Below are 23444 nucleotides of genomic sequence, written 5' to 3' on the forward strand. Positions count from 1 at the left end.
CTGTCTATCTGATTGACTGACTGACCGGTTGGACATACCGGCAAATTCTCTAAAACGAAATTGGAGGCGGCTTATGGTAGAGAAATTAACATTCAATAGTCTGGCAACAGCTCTGGTGGACATTCCTGCAGTCAGCATGTCAATTGCACGCTTTCTCAAAACTTGAGACATTTGTGGCATTGTGTTGTGTGACAAAACGGCACCTTCTAGAGTGGCCTTTTAGCGTCCCCAGCACAAGGTGCACCTGTGTAATGATGCTGTTTAATCAGCTTCTTGATATGCCACACCTATCAGGTGTATGAATTTTGTGCAACATTTTAGAAAAATAAACTTTTCGTGCATATGGACAATTTCAGCTCATTTAACATGGGCCCAACACTTTACATATTGCGTTTATATTTTTGTTAAGTATAGATTAGGGTTGAATTATATTAAAGGGGCAATCTGCGATATATCCTGCTGTAACTATTAGCTGTCCCACAGCTTTATAGAAAAAATAATTACAGATTGTGTCTTTAAGTACAATGTAAAGTTACATGAAGATATGTTACATGAACATCACATGTGTCAGTATGAAGGGGTTTGGCTGTTGCTTAACAATATAATTATGACACTATCCACCTGAAAGAAAGAAAGAAAGAAAGAAAGAAAGAAAGAAAGAAAGAAAGAAAGAAAGAAAGAAAGAAAGAAAGAAATAAAGAAAGAAAGAAAGAAAGAAAGAAAGAAAGAGAGAAAGAAGGAGAGAGAGAAAGAAGGAGAGAGAGAAAGAAAGAGACAGAGCGAAAGCGACAGAGAGAGACAGACTTGAGACAGATAGATATAGAGATGGAATTGCCAAAGCAAAAAAGGGAACAATTGCAAAGATGACTCAGAATAGGAGAATAGGCTTAACAGTTGTCAGTTCCTGGACTGACAATCAAGGATTCTTCTAAATACCAGCCTCTTTCTCTTTCATAGGCTTGGTAAGAGTTATACACTCACTATTAGGAAGTGCTTTATTTAAAGAGAGTATCCTTGCATCTTACATAATTCAACAGTTGCAACAGTATCCCAAATCATAACATAGTGTAGATACACTTGGTTCGCATGCACACCCTACCCTCAAACAGTAGAAATACTACACAGCTCTAAGGAAGAGAGTGAGACATTTTTGTGAATCAGAAATTGGAGTTATGACCTATTTTTCTCCTGCTGCCTTCTTGCCATCCTCCTCCTAAGGCGCCCCGGTGTGTGTCCCACTAAAGCCATAAAAATGGCACAGCTATTTTCTCAGCCTAAGGCACAATAAAGAAGACTGCTCTGCTCTGTTATCTCAGCCTGTGATATCTGAATTGGGATTTTATAGGTGTGTTCCTCAATAAAGGAATAATATAGTCCAATAAAACCTGTTTCCGTCTGTCTTCATCTCCATCTTCCTGCCCCCCATGGCCGTAGGGTGAGTCAGGGGCCACGACTGGGGGAGTCTGGTAGTGAGGCCTCTGGGGGCTCAGCCCCAGACGGATTATACCCTTTTTCACTTTGCTCAGATATTTTCATTTCACATGGTCCTTTCCGGCACCTTTCCAGCAACTATGGCGGATGCTTAACCAGGCCTGTAGGCGACAGCTCGGCTTGCCTTTGCTCGACTCAGTCGTGGGAAATGGAATCATCCCGTACTCCTCCTCAGGCAGCTGATTGGTTGGTCTGGAGTGATCAATTCAGGGCTAGTCCCAGCCCCCAGCAGCCCTGAGCGAATGGCTGGTGCCTGATAGAGTAACGCCGTAGCTAGCGGGAGGAAGATGAAGGAAGGGGTAGAGGAAGGGTTCATGTCTTCTCCCCGGGGGAGCCCTGGCCGCTGCAACCCCCGGGGAAACCCTGTATTCGTCGCCTAAGGCAGACAATCCCGGGGCTGTGCACACCGGCCGACAACAACAAGATCCATGGGAGCAATTTCATCAAGCTCATTTGCAATTGCTAGGGCCAGGAGGCTAGGAGCCCTGGACCTGAGCCTGAGAGGGGAGTCCGTAGCAGAAACACAGCCTTTATATCAAGCTACAAAGTGCATATCTGCTCAGTCTCAAATTCATTGTAGTAAAGCGCTGAATCCTCCTAATAAAGTTAATCATGAAAGAGACTGGACAATATACGCGTGTGTGCAGAACAGATCACTTACTGTAAAATCCCTTGTATCGTACCGGCCATAAGGTATCGTCAGAACGATCTTTATGCCAAGACAACTGAAGATACGTTACAAACACCACACTGCGGAGGCCACTTTATTCATTTAAAGCCGTGAAAAGTAGCAGGAACTGGCTGATTTATAGTATCTAGTGAAAAAGACCAGGAGGACCGAATATGACAGGCCTGGATGAGGGAGAGAATAAATGTGTTAATTATAATTGGATGTGGAATCCCAAAGCCCCCTGGATTCTTATCTGAGAGGGAGCCATTGCTCTGAAGCCAACACTCCGTACAGAATTAATTTCCCAAATTAATGAGGTGTAACAACTCTCCTCCAGCTGGTCAGTGGAGAGGGAGAGAAAAAGAGAAAGGAGGAAGAGAAAGAGAGAGGGGGAGTGTGTGTGTGTGTGGGGGGGGGGGGGGGGGGGGGGGGGGGGGGGGTAATAATCCCTAGGAGAAGTGTTGCAGTGTGACAGTCTGGCTCCACCGGGCCCCATACCCCCCACCCACAGTACGACCACTGGCAGGAGAAGTGGAGGACCATCCATGGGCTAGGGCCCTACTCGTCTCCTGAAAAGCAGAGTGCTTAAAACAAGCAGGCAAAGCACAACTTGTCTTCTCTCCGCTACCTGGGAATTGAAACGTGAAAATGCCACGTAAAAGGGGGCGATATTGACAATTTCCTCCTGAGACGAGAGTCCTTCTGGATACACTTCCTCAACACTCTGTCTCCAAGAGGTCTAAACGAGGAACTAGGGGGATGCTTTTCCCCATTTTCCCTATATAATATTCGATACAAAATGATTGATGCGTTGTTTTCCCACATACAGTATGTCTACTGTGCAACATTTATTGTGATCTTAATGCAATATAGGTATTCAATTGACGGGATGTATTCAATTGGCCGGATGTACATGCCTCTAGAGGTTAGAGGCCCCTGGAGGTCGAGAAGTCGCTGTGTTATACAGTGGTGTAGGACCTGACGAAGATTAAAGTCGTTATCTTTATTGTGCGTCTGATTAAATCCCAATGAGAGCATACCAGAGCTGGGGTCAATCCTTTTCTTCTTTTCTACTCATCTCCGCCAGATCTCCTCCACACCACAACCAACCTGGATCCAGAAACACCATCCCTACTGTCTAAAGCCTAAGAACAGACGCCTTTTTTGTGTGTTTTTTTTTTTTTTACATGCCGTATTGGGAGAGAAAAAAAAAAAGAAGAATCAACGCTCACCACCGACTCCGCTGCCACCGCCGTGTGCCCCTCACACAAACACACCTAGAAACACCCACGTGTCACATGTACCACCCGGGTTCAAACAAACCCAACACTAGCCACTACCCTTAATTCCAAATGACGATGCCTTGACATTGCTCTTGTTCCACCCTATGCCCAGTGCTGACACAACCTCGGGAAGCCACAGTCTACAAAGCTCAGATGGCAGCAGACTGCTGAGGCAGTGGAACAGGGAGTAAAACACAGTTGTTGTCCAGAGCTGATGATGGCCCAGCAGCAACTGTCAGTCTGCTATAAGCAGTGTTAGAGAGATGCTTTTGACAGGGTGACTAGAGGAGACTGGTGAAAGTATCAATATATACTGATATATTATTCTAAGTATAATTGAACTAAAGCAGGGCATGAAGTTGAATTAGACTTCTCCATCTGCTTTCTAATGACAGAGAGGACTACGGGCTTCCATTCGTTTTACGAGTGACTAATACTAATTACTAATAGCAAACATAAGGCATCGTAACACTAGCAGCAACTAGTAACACTATAAACACTACAGTAACACTACTAGTAACTAGTGATTGAGTGCTTTCTAATGTGAGTGGAAACTAAACCATTACTACAACTAACTGAACAGGTTATTAAGTAACTACCGACAACACTACAGTAATACTACTAGTAACTAACTAGTGATTGAGTGCTTTCTAATGTGAGTGGAAACTAAACCATTACTACAACTAACTGAACAGGTTATTAAGTAACTACCGACAACACTACAGTAACACTACAGGCATTGAGTGGTCTGTTATTTCAACGTAAATCATTAGTGTCAACTATCTGAGAGGCCAACAGCAATTGCTGTCCAGTTCACCATTCATTCGTTTACCCAGATCTCTCTTTCTTCTTTCTTGTATTCTGTTCCTTATTCCAGGGAAACACTCGGCCCTTGTGTTCAATGCTGCATTGAGCTGTCTGGGCTCACATACAACCACACACACACACACGCACACACACAGGCACACACGGACACACACACTGAGATGGTCTCTTCAATTAGCCCATTGTCCTTTTCCCAGAGAGAGCCACTTCACAGTCCCCAAACTAATTGGTTTTGTGCACATGTCAGAGGGTGTTAGTGTGTGTGTGTTTTGCACATGTCAGAGGCTCAGCACCACCACATGGAGCAGTACACACCTCCGGTGGAAGGTGAGGGTTAGACCTGGTACATAGCCCTCTGTTACACAGACCTGGTACATAGCCCTCCGTTACACAGACCTGGTACATAGCCCTCCAATACACATACCTTGTACATAGCCCTCCGTTACACAGACCTGGTACATAGCCCTCCGTTACACAGACCTGGTACATAGCCCTCCAATACACATACCTTGTAGATAGCCCTCCGTTACACAGACCTGGTACATAGCCATCCATTACACAGACCTGGTACATAGCCCTCCGTTACACAGACCTGGTACATAGCCCTTCGTTGCACAGACCTGGTACATAGCCATCCATTACACAGACCTGGTACATAGCCCTCCGTTACACAGACCTGGTACATAGCCCTCCAATACACATACCTTGTACATAGCCCTCCGTTACACAGACCTGGTACATAGCCCTCCATTACACAGACCTGGTACGTAGCCCTCCGTTACACAGACCTGGTACATAGCCCTTCGTTGCACAAAGACAGCTCGGTGGAAATGGGACAGTTCACACAACAGACGGAGCCGACCATGAGCCGACAGGGGAACGGGATTTTACCAGGCTACCTTCTGAATGTAATGTAGTGAGAGAAAAGAGAGAGAGAGAGAGAGAGAGAGAGAGAGAGAGAGAGAGAGAGAGATGTAGAAAGAGAGAGAGAGAGAGAGAAAGAGAGAGAGGTGTAGAGAGAGAGAGAGAGAGAGAGAGAGAGAGAGAGAGAGAGAGAGAGAGCATGCACAGGGAAACGCTCGATTAAACTTGACTTAATGTTACAATTTATATGCTAAGCATGAGATGATTCGGCATTGTGTCCCAGACAATATGATGCATTACCAAGAACAGTCAAATAATCAGTACCCTACCAACAGTAACTTACTGTACTAGGTGCTGTGGCTCATAAGGAAATAAAGAGAAATTCTGGAAAAACGGTCCTAATTAACTCCAATAATCAGCACTAGTGACGGCCCATGCAATCAGACATTGGTTTATGAGCCTCTGTTTGGCAGTAAAAACACCACAAGGTTTCCCGTACTACCGGGGACAGAATGAGGGAGCATCAAAATGATGACAACGTCTCCCCGGTCACAGAATGCAATCAGTGTCGTGATGGGATCGAGGAAGTAGGATATGACCTGGATTATATTTCTGACATTCGTGTTACAGGATTATACATCATGTGTACGACTGTTTCGACAGATACACACTACCATTCAAAAGTTTGGGGTCACTTAGAAATGTCCTTGTTTTTGAAAGGAAAAACAGATTTATTTTGTCCATTAATATAACATCAAATTTATCAGAAATACAGTGTAGACATTGTTAATGTTGAAATGACTATGGTAGCTGGAAACGGCTGATTTTTAATTGAAAACTACATAGGCGTACAGAGGCCCATTATGTTAGCTAATCCCAGGTTAACATTTTAAAAGGCTAATTGATCATTAGAAAACCATTTTGCAATTTTGTTAGCACAGCTGAAAACAGTTGTTCTGATTAAATAAACAATAAAACTGGCCTTCTTTAGACTAGTTGAGTATCTGGGTCATTAGCATTTGTGGGTTCGATTTCAGGCTCAAAATGGCCAAGAAACAAACACCTTTCTTCTGAAACTCGTCAGACTATTCTTGTTCTCAGAAATGAAGGCTATTCCATGCGAGAAATTGCCAAGAAACTGAAGATCTCGTTCACCGCTGTATACTATTCCCTTCATAGAACAGAGCAAACTGGCTCTAACCAGAATAGAAAGAGGAGTGGGAGGTTCCGGGGGTCCAGTTTGAGAAACAGACGCCTCACAAGTCCTCAACTGGCAGCTACATAAAATAGTACCCGCAAAACACCAGTCTCCTGTCTTCCCAGGAGTTCCTCTGTCCAGTGTCTGTGTTATTTTGCCCATCTTAATTGTTTATTTTTATTGGCCAGTCTGAGATAGGGCTTTTTCTTTGCAACTCTGCCTAGAAGGCAAGCATCCCGGAGTCGCCTCTTCACTGTTGACGTTGAGACTGGTGTTTTGTGGGTACTATTAGAAGCACGGACAGAACTCTTGTTAACGGGTATGCACAAAAACACAAGAAAGAGAGAGAGCTCCACATTACATTTAAACTACTCAATCAGTGTGAGGAGTGGAGTCTCTGATGGGCATTGACTAGAGCAGTGAAGTATAGGTATAGTCAGGATTGCTGAGAGGTGAGAGTCAGTAAGAGATGACTTTCAAACAGCTCTTTCTTGTTAGGGCAAAGTATTGCTGCAGAGTCAATTAAACATGTTTTAATGAATTCGCCCTCAGCGAATGGCTTGCTATGTTTAGCAATTTTGTAGAACAGTACATAGCTCGCTCTCGCAATTCCGTTGTTCGCTGAATGCAATTTTGTGAAAAGTCCTTGCTGCTTTTGCAACTGAGAAAGCAACTCTTTTGATGCACTTGCCCTCTGCTCAGAAGACATATTCCTGTATTTCTCTGCATGCTTCGTCTGGAAGTGTCGGGACAATTTGTAGTCTTTCTAGACAGCGATGCTCTCTTTGCACACTAAGCACACAGCTTTCCCTGATACCTCAATAAAGAAATATTTCGATGTCCACTCTTGCTGGAACACCCTACATTCATTGTCGACTTTTCTCTTTTTCTTAAAAAAAATAATCTTTGTAACTGTGAAGTGTGTGTCAGCTTGTCAATCACTGTCTGTCCTTGAGAAGTTGTTATTTATACGTGCCTTCAAAATAAATGTCCCACAAGCGGTGGGAGTTAAATCATTACATAAAGGCAAGTATTCATTGGGCTTTTAATTTGAATAACAAATACGCTTTTAAAACTCTACTATCGCAAATTCTTTATGTGATCTGAACATGATTCTGCAGGAGGTATTGAATCAGATCGCGGGCCGCATACGGCCCCCGGGCCGGCCTTTACCCAATCCTCCCTCTCCCTCTCCCTCTCACTCTCCCTCTCTCTCTCTCTCTCTCAGGCCCCTTATCTGTGGAAACAGCATCCCAATGGAAATTTCACGGACCCGGTATCAGCATATGTTACTCATAATCCTCCTCATTAGGTTTTATAATTGGGGGGGGGGGGGGGGGGTATGCAAATAAGTCCTGTTGTCAAGGGAGGCCCACAGTGGACACAGAGCTATGACTACACCGTACAGGACTGAACAATAAAACACTTCACACTGAACAACAAAACATCTTTATTCAGTTACCAACAACAACAAACATGTTATTTGTATCCTCTCATTTTCCCTTGCTGTTCTACATGGATATGTGAACCGATATAGCCACGTGAAAAATCCTACAGTCTGGCACCACTACCTAGCCTAGTCAAAAGTCGTGAGCAGAATCATTTCTGAATGCTTTACAAAGCCATTATTTTTTCCACTTTACATTTGTCAATAATGCATTACCTACACAGGCTAGTAAGGGCAATAGTGTACAGGGGGCTACAGGGTGAGTTCTATAGACTGCATTACCTACACAGGCTAGTAAGGGCATTAGTGTACAGGGCGCTACAGGGTGAGTTCTATAGACTGCATTACCTACACAGGCTAGTAAGGGCATTAGTGTACAGGGCGCTACAGGGTGAGTTCTATAGACTGCATTACCTACACAGGCTAGTAAGGGCAATAGTGTACAGGGGGCTACAGGGTGAGTCCTATAGACTGCATTACCACCTCTAGTTAGAGCAGGTTAACGGGAGACCAGTGTTAATGTGAACACAGTGTGTCGGTGTCCCACATCGTGTTGTTACCACCCCTCTATAGAAAACACACATTGGCATTCACTAAGCTTCCCCCACCTCCCACTACACACATACGCGCATGCACAAACGCTCGCGCACTCACACACACACTCTCTCAGATTCCCCTCCACCCAATGCCAATCAGCACAGCCACTTTAGTGAGAAGCCTCTTTGTATTCAGGTGAGAGATGTGCCGCTCTGTCAGGGCACACACACACACACACACACACACACACACACACACATTACAGAGCGAGGCAATCACTGCCTGTTCAATCTGAATGGAACATGATAGCATTTGCTTTCATCTCATCCTGTCACCATTTCAATAGCTCAATAACAGCATCCTCCTGTAGCAGTCAGTCATGTCCTCACATACAAATGATGCTCTAACATTCAAGCCATATCTCTGGGATAGATGGCTATTTTTTTCAGAGCAGCAAAAAATGAAAAAATTATGACCTCGATGTTCCTGAACAGGCTATCAATACGATAATCACGAGGAGGCAAATGTTAGCTAATGATCTATTTGATGGCAGGTAATGAAATAGTGGATAGTGGATAACTGCAGATTGCTGCAACGATGAGCCCCTGACTGTAGCCTTTGTACATTAGTCTGACTCCTGCCTCTTTACACAGTATCTCAATAAGGGAGAATGGAGCGACCCGAGACACTACAGAAAGTCAGTCATTAAAAGCAGATTAAGAATCAGAGGAAGGAGGCTGTGGATCTGAACTTGACCTTCAATAGAGGGTCCCCACACGGTAATTACTAGGAGAGGGTCTGCTATCCTGACAAGTCAATGAGACTGAACGGACCCGGATGTGTGTGTGTGTGTGTGTGTGTGTGTGTGTGTGTGTGTGTGTGTGTGCGTGCGTGCGTGTGCACGTGCGAGAGAGAGAGAGAGAGGGAGTCTGGTCCTGTCTGGTGTGAGAGAGTGAGAACAATGTTTTATTTAGGATTTGTGTCTAATAGGATCCTGGTGTGTGTGTGGATCTTAAGCACATTAGGACTGGTGTCTGCGGTGTAGAGTGTGGACAGCATGACTGTGTTAAGGGTCAACGCATTCATATGCTGAGCAGTGGCAGAACATTACCATACACAAACACAGGAGGAGAAGGAGGGAGTAGGGAGAAATGCATATGGACTGGACTATCATCAGTTGAATAGTTTGGGAACTTCTCTTGCAGTTCAGAAAAACAAGCCCTGTGTGAATAGTTAAAAAAAAAAAGCTTACTTCACAAACAAAATGGCACACAAAAACATCTCAGCTAGGAATAAAGGTAGAGGGAAATGCATTGCAAGTCTTTGAGAAGACTCATACAAAACACGTTACCGTATTTGTCACAGGGCAAGCCGACATCTGGACTTGGAGGACATTGCGAGCGAGTACAACAAAAGGTTTGTTTACTATGCAGTATGACACTTGTGACTCTCCAAATGTCGCAATGTCAAAGCCGCCCGAAAATTGCAACATTTGGAGATTCACCCACTGTTTCTGAAGGGCACTTGGGTGTAGAAGGACTGGGATCACTCAAGACTAAAGTCTCTCCTTCAAAACAACATCTGAGGAGCTGCTAGTGGAATAGCACTGTCAAACGGCACTCTGTATCCATGGCAGCCCACGGCTACTCTCAGATCTCCATACCTACAGAGATCGTTCGTCAAGCACAGACACATGAAGACAGACAGAACCCAAAGCCACGGACAGACAAAGCCTCCATTTCTCAACTCACCAGAAAAGTTGGAAGAAAAGAAAACTGTACACTTGACATCCGCGCCCCCCCGACCGCTCCCACTAAAACCTCTTCAACTTCCTCAATGGCGGTGTGATTGAAACCTTAGTTCCCTAACTAAGATGTTCTGAAACAGCGGCGGCTTATTCTCTGATGGGTGGAAGCCTCTCGGGAAGGGAGCCAATATGGGGAGTCTGGTTTAAGCTTAGGTTCATGACAAAAAAAGCCTATGCCAGACAGAGAGGAGGAAGCAGAGGTCCTAGTGGTCTTAGATACACAATGACAACCTTCAATGAGGATGTTATGCATGATAGCAATTCCCATTTTGTCACACCGATTGCCTTCCATGATGTTATGCATCATAGGATTCATAGCAGTTCCTATTTCTCATTTGTCTTTGTATCATAGCAATTGCTATGATCCCATTTTTCTTATCCCCATTGTCGGTAGTAAATCTGCTATTTCGTAGGTTGTGTGTGAATTACATTCTTGATGGCTGCTGTGTGCTGCGAGTCAACGGTTAACATAACGTAGCTTGGACCTTCCAGTACAGTCCTGTATCAAAGAGCATTCTTTTAACTGCTGCTTTTATAATCTTACCTCAACTTCCGGCGCCGACAGAGATGGCCGCCTCGCTTTGCGTTCCTAGGAAACTATGCAGTTTTTTGTTTTTTTACGTGTTATTTCTTACATTAGTACCCCAGGTCATCTTAGGTTTCATTACATACAGTCGAGAAGAACTACTGAATATAAGATCAGCGTCAACTCACCATCAGTACGACCAAGAATATGTTTTTCGCGACGCGGATCTTGTGTTCTGCCTTACAAACAGGACAACGGAGCGGATCCCATGCAGCGACCCAAAAAAACGACTCCGAAAAAGAGGGAAACGAGGCGGTCTTCTGGTCAGACTCCGGAGACGGGCACACCGTGCACCACTCCCTAGCATTCTTCTTGCCAATGTCCAGTCTCTTGACAACAAGGTTGATGAAATCCGAGCAAGGGTAGCATTCCAGAGGGACATCAGAGACTGTAACGTTCTTTGCTTCACGGAAACGTGGCTCACTGGAGAGACGCTATGCGAGGCGGTGCAGCCAACGGGTTTCTCCACGCATCGCACAGACAGAAACAAACATCTTTCTGGTGAGAAGAGGGGCGGGGGCGTATGCCTTATGGCTAACGTGACATGGTGTGATGAAAGAAACATACAGGAACTCAAATCCTTCTGTTCACCTGATTTAGAATTCCTCACAATCAAATGTAGACCGCATTATCTACCAAGAGAATTCTCTTCGATTATAATCACAGCCGTATATATCCCCCCCAAGCAGACACATCGATGGCTCTGAATGAACTTTATTTGACTCTTTGCAAACTGGAAACCATTTATCCGGAGGCTGCATTCATTGTAGCTGGGGATTTTAACAAGTCTAATCTGAAAACAAGACTCCCTAAATTTTATCAGCATATCGATTGCGCAACCAGGGGTGGAAAGACCTTGGATCATTGTTACTCTAAATTCCGCGACGCATATAAGGCCCTGCCCCGCCCCCCTTTCGGAAAAGCTGACCACGACTCCATTTTGTTGATCCCTGCCTACAGACAGAAACTAAAACAAGAGGCTCCCACGCTGAGGTCTGTCCAACGCTGGTCTGACCAAAGCTGACTCCACACTCCAAGACTGCTTCCATCACGTGGACTGGGACATGTTTCGTATTGCGTCAGACAACAACATTGACGAATACGCTGATTCGGTGTGCGAATTTATTAGGACGTGCGTTGAAGATGTCGTTCCCATAGCAACGATTAAAACATTCCCTAACCAGAAACCGTGGATTGATGGCAGCATTCGCGTGAAACTGAAAGCGCGAACCACTGCTTTTAATCAGGGCAAGGTGTCTGGTAACATGACCGAATACAAACAGTGCAGCTATTCCCTCCGCAAGGCTATCAAACAAGCTAAGCGTCAGTACAGAGACAAAGTAGAATCTCAATTCAACGGCTCAGACACAAGAGGCATGTGGCAGGGTCTACAGTCAATCACGGACTACAGGAAGAAATCCAGCCCAGTCACGGACCAGGATGTCCTGCTCCCAGGCAGACTAAATAACTTTTTTGCCCGCTTTGAGGACAATACAGTGCCACTGACACGGCCTGCAACGAAAACATGCGGTCTCTCCTTCACTGCAGCCGAGGTGAGTAAGACATTTAAACGTGTTAACCCTCGCAAGGCTGCAGGCCCAGACGGCATCCTCAGCCGCGCCCTCAGAGCATGCGCAGACCAGCTGGCCGGTGTGTTTACGGACATATTCAATCAATCCCTATACCAGTCTGCTGTTCCCACATGCTTCAAGAGGGCCACCATTGTTTCTGTTCCCAAGAAAGCTAAGGTAACTGAGCTAAACGACTACCGCCCCGTAGCACTCACTTCCGTCATCATGAAGTGCTTTGAGAGACTAGTCAAGGACCATATCACCTCCACCCTACCTGACACCCTAGACCCACTCCAATTTGCTTACCGCCCAAATAGGTCCACAGACGATGCAATCTCAACCACACTGCACACTGCCCTAATCCATCTGGACAAGAGGAATACCTATGTGAGAATGCTGTTCATCGACTACAGCTCGGCATTCAACACCATAGTACCCTCCAAGCTCGTCATCAAGCTCGAGACCCTGGGTCTCAACCCCGCCCTGTGCAACTGGGTACTGGACTTCCTGACGGGCCGCCCCCAGGTGGTGAGGGTAGGCAACAACATCTCCTCCCCGCTGATCCTCAACACTGGGGCCCCACAAGGGTGCGTTCTGAGCCCTCTCCTGTACTCCCTGTTCACCCACGACTGCGTGGCCACGCACGCCTCCAACTCAATCATCAAGTTTGCGGACGACACAACAGTGGTAGGCTTGATTACCAACAACGACGAGACGGCCTACAGGGAGGAGGTGAGGGCCCTCGGAGTGTGGTGTCAGGAAAATAACCTCACACTCAACGTCAACAAAACTAAGGAGATGATTGTGGACTTCAGGAAACAGCAGAGGGAACACCCACCTATCCACATCGATGGAACAGTAGTGGAGAGGGTAGCAAGTTTTAAGTTCCTCGGCATACACATCACAGACAAACTGAATTGGTCCACTCACACAGACAGCATCATGAAGAAGGAGCAGCAGCGCCTCTTCAACCTCAGGAGGCTGAAGAAATTCGGTTTGTCACCAAAAGCACTCACAAACTTCTACAGATGCACAATCGAGAGCATCCTGGCGGGCTGTATCACCGCCTGGTACGGCAACTGCTCCGCCCACAACCGTAATGCTCTCCAGAGGGTAGTGAGGTCTGCACAACGCATCACCGGGGGCAAACTACCTGCCCTCCAGGACACCTACACCACCCGATGTTACAGGAAGGCCATAAAGATCATCAAGGACATCAACCACCCGAGCCACTGCCTGTTCACCCCGCTATCATCCAGAAGGCAAGGTCAGTACAGGTGCATCAAAGCTGGGACCGAGAGACTGAAAAACAGCTTCTATCTCAAGGCCATCAGACTGTTAAACAGCCACCACTAACATTGAGTGGCTGCTGCCAACACACTGACACTGACTCAACTCCAGCCACTTTAATAATGGGAATTGTTGGGAAATTATGTAAATATATCACTAGCCACTTTAAACAATGCTACCTTATATAATGTTACTTACCCTACATTATTCATCTCATATGCATACGCATATACTGTACTCTATATCATCGACTGTATCCTTATGTAATACATGTATCACTAGCCACTTTAACCATGCCACTTTGTTTACATACTCATCTCATATGTATATACTGTACTCGATACCATCTACTGTATCTTGCCTATGCTGCTCTGTACCATCACTCATTCATATATCCTTATGTACATATTCTTTATCCCCTTACACTGTGTACAAGACAGTAGTTTTGGAATTGTTAGTTAGATTACTTGTTGGTTATTACTGCATTGTCGGAACTAGAAGCACAAGCATTTCGCTACACTCGCATTAACATCTGATAACCATGTGTATGTGACAAATAAAATTTGATTTGATTTGATAATCTGCTGATGGTCAGCACTGGGTCATTCGGGGCCTGTTCACTATGCGCTGGGTTGTTGTGGTGTATTAGTCCAGCACAATCTGCTTCACAATATCACATACTGTGGATACAAACTTTAAGGCTCTAGCACAATCTGCTATCAGTTCCTGGAACATGTTTTGCCTGCTGCTATTCACAATATCACAATGTATCAATAGAGCAAGTGTTCAGTCTGAATACCAACAGGGCTGTCTTTAGGACAATCCAGCTATCGATCACTACGAGGTACCAGAATATGTTACTACCGTCTGTGGGAAAGTTTGGTGAGAAAATGTGTCGAGTGGCAGGTGGTGGGGTTGGGAGGATAAAAGGGAGGTGGAGATAGACCCGGTGTTGTTGAGTAGGCTTTCCACCTCCACATTCATTGAGCTCCTCCACAATAAGGCCCTCATACCTCCCCAACTCAGCCCCTCAGCCACACACTAGCCCCTACACACTTACACCCCAACCCAGCCTCTCGCCCCCTCCCTGAACCCACAGCTCATACCCGGCTCCCACTTCAAAAAATCAGGCTACCACTGGGTCCCATCTCACATCCCAGAGCCAGGACAAGTAATCAAAGGCTCCTCAGAGGGGCTACGGAGCTCTCAAACCCTTCCATTGTTTTCTATAGGCTTCCCTACACCGCTTGGCCCAGGCCAGTGTGTGTGTGTGTGTGTGTGTGTGTGTGTGTGTGTGTGTGTGTGTGTGTGTGTGTGTGTGTGTGTGTGCGTACGTGTGCGTACGTGTGTGTGTGTGTGTGCGTACGTGTGTGTGTGCGTATGTGTGTGTGCGCGTCTCCAGTCCAGGTCCTATATGTAACACTGTATGGGGAGTTCCTTTCCTCATTACCCCTAAAACTCTGTCCCACTTTGTCTTCTTTGCGAACCGTCTAGCACAAAGAATTGAGTTGCAGGACCGAGCCGAGGCAATAAACATGGAGAGGGGACAGAGAAAAGAAAGAAGATGAAGAGGAAGGGATTCGTTCTAGTGAGTCGGGATGTGTGGCGGATGAAAGAACACGTGTCTCATACGTCCCACCTTTCGATCGGAGGTTCAACCTGTGAACACGGAAATGACAGAAAGGTGCATTGAACATGGCGTACTGCTGTAAAATACTGCACACAATAGATTCACTTAGATTCAAAAGAGCGAACACATATGTTTCATGGCTCTTCACCTGTGAGCTTTCTGGTGGACACATGCAATTGCATACACCTCGTTATGTACACCGGAGACCATCAACTGGATTCAGCCGTGCGCCAATTTGTTTTTTTCTTGGGCGGATGGTCAGGGGGGCTGGAACATAATTACAAATAATTTGTAGTACTGCAAATTAACTGCAGAAAGCCCAAACAGATTGCTTACATTTGTATACGATCACATACATGTACGTGTATATCTCTCTGTTATGCTTGGGAATAGTTTGGAAAGGTTTTCCACCATTAAAATCACTTGGAGCTGATTTGCTGGTATTTTTACAGCCTTTTATGTCCCAACAATACCTTCTTTTTTTTTTATAGAATAATGTGTTCTTGGTAGGGCCAAATAAAATCACCCGCGGGCCATCAGTTCAGGAACCCTGATGTACACAGGAGCTTAGCTCGTTGTGTCTAAAACAAGATAGTTCTTATGATTCCATTCATGTATACCGAAGTTCTAATTCCTTACACGACGACGTGGAAGGAAGGCTGTCTACTGATTGACCGAGACTACAACTGATCATCAGTGTGTGGATGTCAAAGTAATCCACTATCACTTATAGAACCACCAATGTAGCCAAACTCGTTCCCCTTCCTCTCGGGTCTTTCCTCGGCCCCATTTGGACAGAGCAGGTGAATACAACTCATTTCCCCTCCGTTGCTCTCCAAAAGGAACGACCCATCCACTCTCAGACAGGGAGGCCGCAAACAATGCTCCTTTCAAAGTGTGAGAAAATCTAATTACGCTGTTTTCTGGTGGGAGAATCACTCAGTGTTAACTTCCCCCCAAAAAATAATCCCGTCTAAGAAAAGCCGAGGGAAAAAACGAAGGGCGTTTTCGCACACGGTTTTGAGGTATAGTTCGAATCAGAATGACACTATTTGTTACATGGTATGTTTTTTCATTTGGTCCGGGTTGGTTTAAAAAAAAAAGCCAAATCAACAAAAATTCAGAAACAGAACCACATGTCCACATTAGTTAGTTTATTGGAAGTCAGGTCATTAGTTAAGTCCATTCATGGTCATCATGAAACATCCCCTGTGTGTCCCAATCTTCACTTTCGCTTTGTGGTCTTCCAACAGCATACATGAGGAAGCCACGCATAAAGCTGCTCTAACTGTGAAGTGAATAGACTATATTCAGTAGCCTATATATCCCCGGTACAGCCCCCGTAATATGCAGACATGCACTGCTACACATAAAATGTTTCAGAAATCTCAAGCTATGATGCTGGTTCTTCTCCCGTATTTGGTCCGGACTGCGTTTTCACCTGCAGCGGACCGCACCGCTGTAAGAATTGAATCGGACCGAGAACGCCCTTTTAAAGCGAACCACAGTTCATTGTTTGGTGCACTCCCGAGTGCAGATAGAATGTTCACACCAGTTCAAATGAACCGAAATAAGGGGTTAAACACAATGGAACCAATGGGACAGGGGCAAATTGACAAAACCCCATCCATTTGTCATTCCAGGCAGGCTAAAGCAAACGCTCCAAAAGCAATTGGAAATGAATTCAAATAGTATTTGAACCCAGCTCTGCTGAAAGACGCCTTGCTGGCTTCTAAAAACCAAGGCTTAGAGTGAACATAATGTTTTCCCTCGTGGTGTGCTTGATTGAAATGTTCTCTAATGTGTTCTAATAGCTGTAATCAGAGGCAGTTCTGAACTGTTCCAATGATATCAGCTCTGACTGCTACATGTATTAGCGACTGAACGTACAGCCCCCGTCTCCCCTAATCTGCATCGGACGCGCTCATAAACGCGCCGCTACTCAACAGAATGTTTCCGAGATTTCAAGTTATGACGCTGGCTCTTGAATCGGACCGAGAACGCCCTTTTTGAGTGAACCACAGTTTGTTGTTTCGTGTGAATAGAGTGTTCAAATGTTCAAATGACCCGAACTCAGGGGGTAAACAGACCAGAGTTCGGGGGAAAAAAACGCACCAAACCAATTTGGTGTGAAAGCCCCCTAAGAAAAAAGAGAAACTTAGAAGGTAGCAAATGTGTTTATTACTCATTGTACATGTTTTCAGTAGTAGTTGGTAGAAATGTATGAGAATTCCATAGAGACATTTGTTATGCTAAATGATTTTGAGTTTTGGGGGTAATCTACCTTTCTGCATACCACCTACTGTATATCCACAGCATTATTAATGATGCAATTTAGAGACTGTAGACAAAACCATTTGACCAAACAGGTAATACAATGGAGAGCAGCGTAGGATACATTTCAGGTTATTAATATATTTGGTATGGAACATGGGTCCCAGAGATTTCCCCAGAGATGATTACATCAAGTGAAACCCAGAACGTGAAGAAATGAAGAGTAATGTGAAAATAATCATGTGCAGCCTGGTGCCTCCTAGTTCAAGCACACACTTTCAGCCCTGTCTCAATGAGCTGTGCTCACACTGGCCTGAGCTATCGCAACTCTAGTCCACCATTCAGGTTTTCATATGCTAAGTTCAACAAACAGCAACCAAAGACCCAAAGAAAGCAACAATTCCTCAAAGATAGTCCTGAGTCAACTAACTACTACTGTATTTGAATTAGAGAGTTGACAGATAGCTCTTGTGTCCTGAATACTCAGTTGCTCTCTGTTTTCTCTTTCTACTTTCTCTCTCTTCTCTCTCTCTCTCCTCTCTCTCTTCACTCTCTTCTCTCTCTCCTCCCTCTCTTCATTTTTTCCTCTCTCTCTTCTCTCTTCACTCTCTCCTCTCTCTTCTCTCTTCACTCTCCTCTCTTCTCTCTTCACTCTCCTCTCTCTTCACTCTCTTCTCTCTCTTCACTCTCTTCTCTCTCTTCACTCTCTTCTCTCTCTCCTCCCTCTCTTCACTTTTTCCTCTCTCTTCACTCTCTCCTTTCTCTTCACTCTCCCCCCTCTCTTCTCTCTCTTCACGTTCTCCTCTCTCTCTCTCCATCGCTTCACTCTCTTCTCTCTCCACTCTCTCTTATTTTCTATTTTTCTACTAAAATAAAATTTGATGAGAATCGATCTAATTAACTATTAGAGGCTGAGTAACTCATGATATTTTACGGAGAACAAAATAACTGTGAGATAGAGATCTCTCTTCACTAAGCGAATTGGATGTTCTTATTACTTCGCTGTGACCTCATTTCATTACAGAAATACTTTGGAGAAATTAAAGGAAGAACGCTAGCGATTAAAAGAACCCCCAGTTGGGTTGGCAGACCTGTGTTCATAAAGTACTCAAAATAATAGAATAGAATAATATTAGAATATAGAATATCCTTTATCTGGGCTTGGTTGAGCTTGCCTGGCACAATCTAACCAATAGGATAGTGGAAAAACTGCAAAACCCCATCCATTTGGCATTCCAGGCAGGCTAAAGCAAACGCTCCAAAAGCAATTGGAAATGATTTCAAATAGTATTTGAACCCAGCTCTGCTGAAAGACGCCTTACTGGCTTCTAAAAACCAAGGCTTAGAGTGAACATAATGTTTTCCCTCGTGGTGTGCTTGATTGAAATGTTCTCTAATGTGTTCTAATAGCTGTAATCAGAGGCAGTTCTGAACTGTTCCAATGATATCAGCTCTGACTGCTACATGTATTAGCGACTGAACGTACAGCCCCCGTCTCCCCTAATCTGCATCGGACGCGCTCATAAACGCGCCGCTACTCAACAGAATGTTTCCGAGATGAAAGCGTCACCTGTTCACCTCTGAGTTGTGTTCATTACGGCACACAGTGTAAAGGTTTGGTAACAGAAAACTAAAATGACTTATTGGACCAGAGCAGATAGCTCTTCTATTTGGTGCCTATGACCCTCAATTTCCGTGCGTAGAACTGAGACATGCGGCAGTGGTCCTGAGCACTCTACCTACTGTACTTTATTAAGTAACATTTTGGCAGAAATATCAGCCCACAGAGAGACGCACGAGGTTGAACTTCGCTCAACTTTCTAGAGCAGTGGTCACCAAACGGTTGATCGTAAAATCGACTGGTCGGTCTCCGAGACATTCCTAGTCGATCGCCAAACATTTCTGTAAAAAAACAACAACGATAAAGCCTTGTGTTCCTATTTTATTTTATTCATCTCAGGCTGTTGGCGGTAGGTGCACCCGATTCAGCTGCCCCCGAGTCGGCCAACTGTTGCCATTTTGAAACATTTCATGTGTCTGAAAGTACAAATTCTGCCTTCCCGGCGGGTCCGGAGAGCAAATCAAGTGCATTTTACACTAGGCCTACCGCTGGCCAATCAGATGTCTCAGATGACCGTGTCTGAAGTAACGTAGCAGGCATAAAAGAAAGCTACAGCAAAGTTGATACTGTGAGATTTCGAACGTTTAAAACGTTTTCTAACGTTTAAAACCATGACTAGAGAGAGACTGTCAACAAATACAGCAAAGAGCTGCTGTTTTAATGAGTGAGTTCAGGTTTAAGTTCTAACTCAGCACTGTCAACACTTTGTATTCAACACTTTTATAATCCATAAAATGCACATTCTTCCTATTTCCACTCAGTGCTGCAACAAGCACTGCAGCAGTAATGAATGAGGAGGAAAGTGTATCGATAGGCTTGTGTTGTTATTGTTATTAGCGGCTCGGGTCTTTTTTAATATCAAGGAATATTTAACTTTCTCTGTTCATAGGAGTAACAACATGAATTTGTGCATGAGGCAGAAATAATGCATTTCGACTCGAGTTTCGCAATCAGCTGGAAGACGGTGTCCATTTTTGGTCAGTGTCAGTGGAGGAAAGGGAGAGCAGAGGGATGTTGAGTGACGGACCCTCAGTCTGCTGCTCTCGCCCTCTGCTGAGACTGACCATCAGATGCAGGCACCATCAGCCCAGTATAATACAAATAAAAAGTATATGTACGCTCACTCAGCTGTGCTTCATAAGTAATGCAACAACAGATCTATTACCGGTGTGATCATACAGCCTACCTCAAATTGCCTCAAAGAATGCCCATCATTCTTTTCAAAATTCTTCAAGCTCTGTCAAATTGGTTGATCATGGATAGATTCTCAGGTCTTGCAAAAGATTTGAAAGTTGATTTAAGTCAAAACTATAACTCGCCTCTCAGGAACACTCACGTTGTTCTTGGTAAGCAACTCCGGTGTAGATTTGGCCTCATGTTTTAGGTTATTGTCCTTCTGAAAGGTGAATTAATCTACCTGTGTCTGGTAGAAAGCCGACTGAACAAAGTTTTCCTCTAGGATTTTTCCTGTGCTTAGCTCCATTCTGTTTAATTTTTATTCTGAAAAACTCCCCAGTTCTTAATGATTACAAGCATACTCATAACATGATGCAGCCACCACTATGCATGAAAATATGGAGAGTGGTACTCAGTAATGTGTTGTATTGGATTTGACCCCAAACATAAAACTTTGTATTCAGGACAAAAAGTTAATTGCTTTGCCACATTTTTAAAATACCAAACTAATAACAGTGTTCCAGTCAGTGTTGACTGGGATTGGGATTCGGATAGGAAGTGGGCGCTAATTCAAGGGAGAGGTCTGTCTGAGTGGTGTACTGTACACAGTAATGGGTGGGTGACGCCAGCATGGCCCCTGGTGCTCGGAACCACTCTGAACAGGCCGACAGAGGGCAGCATTAAGGGGTTAGCCACCCAGCTGGGCATCCTGGGTCTGTGTCTATCTAATGACCTCTATTCCCGACCCCCTCCAACTTTTTATGTCATCAGCCACCACTGGTTTGTGTGCCACACATCCAGGACTGGGGCTTAATGCTTAGGCCAGGGTCATTCCACTGTCCTTAAACACCAGACAGAGGGAATGACAGGAGCATAAATATTTGTAGTGTAGAGTAAGACCATGGACATCCCCACCTCCAAAGTCAATTCTACTTACTATGGTGGATACGAAGGATGAATGAATGCATTTACACACAGGTCACAGTACGGGCAATGCAAAAATAAATGACATCTCAACTGGTGATACAAATCCCTGATATAAAGTGAGATAAAGTGTAACTATATGTCTGTAAGCTCTCAGTCTCAGATTGCATTAGGCAGCCAATTTCTTGGGGGAGAATCACTCTGGAGCCTAAAGGTGATTTCTCATTATGAGTCTGCAGAGATCTAGGCACGCACACACACACACACACACACACACACACACACGTTTACAAAAGACGCAGTGGACTTAGTGATTTAGAGGCCAGTCCCCCACATTTTTTTTATGCGTTTTAATAGTAAAGCCAAAATATTACATTTTAATGTGCCATGAACTAGTGCTGAGCAATTAACCCAAAATGTTGGTTATTTTTTCGTTTTTTAAGCAATGAATTGACGACTTGGGTTCAGCTATTTGAATTCCATTTCATTCGGTTTATTTCTGTGAGCTCAATGTGCACATTGCAGCTGCAGTTTCTCTAGAGATACAACGGATCATGCCCGAACTGTGTGATATAGTAGGGAGTTGTAGTTCGATATAGAGTTGAAATGTTTTCAATTCTGAGTTCGCGTCCCAACATTACACTTTCTGTCCATCACAGAAGACTGAAAAATATGACACAACCGTTTGACACGGAAACACCAGATTTTCGTCATTTATTATTTATTTTATGTTTATTAATTATAAATAAGGGGGAAAAAATCAGAATAACATTCCACCCACGGGCTACAGTCAAGTAATGTGAATAAGTGATGGCTAACAAGCAGTAACCGGCAGTCATTCGCGTCATGGGACTTTTATTATTATTGTATTCTATATTGTTACAGCATTCAACCCACACAACGCATAGTGCATTTAATGTAAAAAAAATACTATTTTTTTTTAAATATAATTTTTTATATTCAAACCCAAACCGAACCGACCTAAAAAAAAAAGTACTAATCGCTCAGCACTACCGTGAACACATCCAGACATTATGTTTTCATCTGATTGTCAAACAAATCACTTCAAAAGTCGGTTACCTACACGACTACACGACTACACGACTTCATCCAAAATAATTCCGGCATCCGAACAACTTTCCTTCAATTTGCAAGTGGCTGAAACGGGCGAGCGAAACAGCGCCCCCCTGTTTTACTATGTAGCCCGTGACATGCCCATAGTCTCTCCTGCCAGACAGCATCAGATACACGGGGTACATATACATACTGTGTATGTCCTTTTGTCACGCCCTGATCTGTTTCACCTGTTCCTGTGATTGTCTCCACCCCCTCCAGGTGTCACTTATTTTCCCCAGTGTATTTGTCCCTGTGTTTCCTGTCTCTCTGTGCTAGTTCGTCTTGTATGTTTCCAAGTCAACCAGCGGTTTCCTGTTTTTTGCATGCTCCTTTTCTAATCCTCCCGGTTTTGACCCTTGCCTCTTTCTGGACTTTGTACCCACCTGCCTGACCATTCTGCCTGCCTTGACCACAAGCCTGTCTGCCACTCTCTACCACCTGGACTATGATCTGGTATTGACCTTTTTGCCTGTCCACGACCATTCTCTTGCCGACCCCTTTGGATTAATAAACATTGTAAGACTCCGACCATCTGCCTCCTGTGTCTGCATTTGGGTCTCGCCTTGTGTCATGATACCTTTGCCTCTGCCTCTTTTTAATAAAGAAATGTGTTAACTCATTGTTCTGTTAAAATTATATCTTCTTTCTTTGTTTTCCTTTTCTCTGACCCGCTCTGAACGTGCCTCATTGCTGCTGGCTCTGAACGTGCCTCAATGCTGCTGGCTCTGAACGTGCCTCATTGCTGCTGGCTCTGAAAGTACCTCATTGCTGCTGGCTCTGAACGTGCCTCAATGCTGCTGGCTCTGTACGTGCCTCCATTGCTGCTGGCTCTGAACGTGCCTCATTGCTGCTGGCTCTGAACGTGCCTCATTGCTGCTGGCTCTGAACGTGCCTCATTGCTGCTGGCTCTGAACGTGTCTCATTGCTGCTGGCTCTGAATGTGCCTCATTGCTGCTGGCTCTGAACATGCCTCATTGCTGCTGGCTCTGAAAGTGCCTCATTGCTGCTGGCTCTGAACGTGCCTCATTGCTGCAGGTTAATTGAAATTAAAGTCACGTTTGCATTCATATCGCGTGAAAAAAAGCAAGCGGAGCAGACAAATTAACATTATTTTATGCATTTGATTGGCAGTAC

General features: G+C 44.6%; 1 protein-coding gene, 1 long non-coding RNA gene and 1 pseudogene across 36 annotated transcripts in view; 2 read left to right on the forward strand and 1 right to left on the reverse strand.

Moving 5' to 3' along the window:
- The window catches only part of LOC149985565 (uncharacterized), a 191236-nt gene that overhangs the window by 80476 nt on the left and 87316 nt on the right, over nucleotides 1–23444 (forward strand). The gene's annotated exons all lie outside the window — the stretch shown is intronic.
- Nucleotides 1–23444, reverse strand: part of LOC110524680 (neuronal cell adhesion molecule) — a 112355-nt gene that overhangs the window by 29401 nt on the left and 59510 nt on the right. The window lies entirely within an intron of this gene.
- LOC149985566 (uncharacterized) overlaps nucleotides 4545–23444 on the forward strand; it is a 43285-nt pseudogene continuing 24385 nt past the window's right edge.

This window comes from Oncorhynchus mykiss, chromosome 1 (assembly GCF_057628025.1).
Source record: "Oncorhynchus mykiss isolate SJ-2025 chromosome 1, ASM5762802v1, whole genome shotgun sequence".
NCBI lineage: Eukaryota > Metazoa > Chordata > Actinopteri > Salmoniformes > Salmonidae > Oncorhynchus > Oncorhynchus mykiss.